The sequence below is a fragment of the Solanum pennellii genome, chromosome 3, assembly GCF_001406875.1.
Source record: "Solanum pennellii chromosome 3, SPENNV200".
Taxonomy (NCBI): Eukaryota; Viridiplantae; Streptophyta; class Magnoliopsida; order Solanales; family Solanaceae; genus Solanum; species Solanum pennellii.
Window position 1 is genome coordinate 4,625,662 of NC_028639.1, and position 1,623 is coordinate 4,627,284.

Sequence of the window (1,623 nt, forward strand, 5' to 3'; positions counted from 1 at the left end):
GGTTGGGGGTGGTGTTTAAGGTTATGCGGGTGGGGACGGTTTGCGGGTATATGTGATTTTACGTGGGTTGAAAATTAATTTTAATATTTTACATGTTATAAGAGTGATAGAGCATTATTTATTAATATAATTTATTTAAAACTATTAAAACATTAAAGATAATAAATGAAAATAGGTCAATAAAAAATAATACAATTTTTCAATTTGATCTCTACAAAATAATACAATTTTTCAATTTGATCTCTACAAAAAAAAATCAATCACTGTCCTATTAAATTTAGTACAACTTATTCGAAAAATGAATTTATTTTTATGAATTTTATTTTTAATATCGAACTGAAGTAAAAAAAAAATTAAAACGGTTAAGCAAGAAAGATTTATGCGAAGCGGGTCTATATGAAACTAAGGTGGATCGAAAATGAAAAAAACTGTTTATGTGGAGCGCGGCAGAGCGAGGTGGGTTAAGCTAAAACCCGCCGCCCCATTACCATTAAATAAAAATAAAAATCCAGTTTGAAATAGTGGAAATTCTCATAAATAATATTGTTTTCGTCCTTAATTACTTTAAACTTTATCTTTTATAATTATCTCTAATTAATTGTTCATTTTGATAAATTAAAAAAAAGGACAATTCAAGTGTCTAAGTTAGAATAGGGGTGGTTGTTATGTTTCAAATATCTGATGAATTAAAGGAAGAACAACAAAAAGCATGTGAATTAGAGATTAATTAATGTTGTTATTAAATTCTTTATAGTATATAATAATACTTCTATATGTTCTATTCACATGTCCTTTTTTCTGAAAAATATTGTTACTTAATATATATGTGATATTATTTTTTTTATTTTACCCTTGAAATTTATTAATTTTAAAATTATATATTTGATCAAATATAAAAGAAAACTAAATAGTGTCAATTTCATTAATAAAAATAAATTAATTTATATTTATTTATTAAACTTTAACTTTAAAAGGACACTAAATACAATAGTAAGCTTTCTTAATTTCTTAAGAAACATAAAATCTAAAATAATTACATATAAGAAAAGGAAGTAAAAAATTGAACATGCCACAAATGTCAATCATTTTGTTGGAAGATGAATAAAATGCAATACTTTTAGGGCCCGTTTGGCCATAAATTTTGCAAGTAAAACTTGGGGAAAAACTTGGCAAATTTTGTTTGTCCATAAACTTTTTTATTATTTGGCAAATTTTTTTGGCAAATTTTTCAAATTCCCAAATACTAGAAAAAACTAGTATTTGGGCGAAATTTCATTATTTGGAAAGTTTTAGAAATTCAATTTTTGCCCTTAACTTTTTATTTTACAAAAATAATATATTTATTGACACCAACCAATTCAATTAGCACAATGTTTCCTTCTACATGCATTCTTTTGATTTCATACATTCCTTTGTTACCGTTAGTCTTAATGAACTAGCTACTAAATAAAACATGAATTGCATTTATTTTATTTTGATAGATAAATATTACGTTGTTGATGCTGGTCTACGGAACACAAGAGGATTTTTAGCTCCATTCAAAGGAATGCGCTATCATTTGCAGGACTACCGAGGAAGTGAAAGAGAGCCTAAGAATGGAAAAGAGCTATTTAACTATAGACA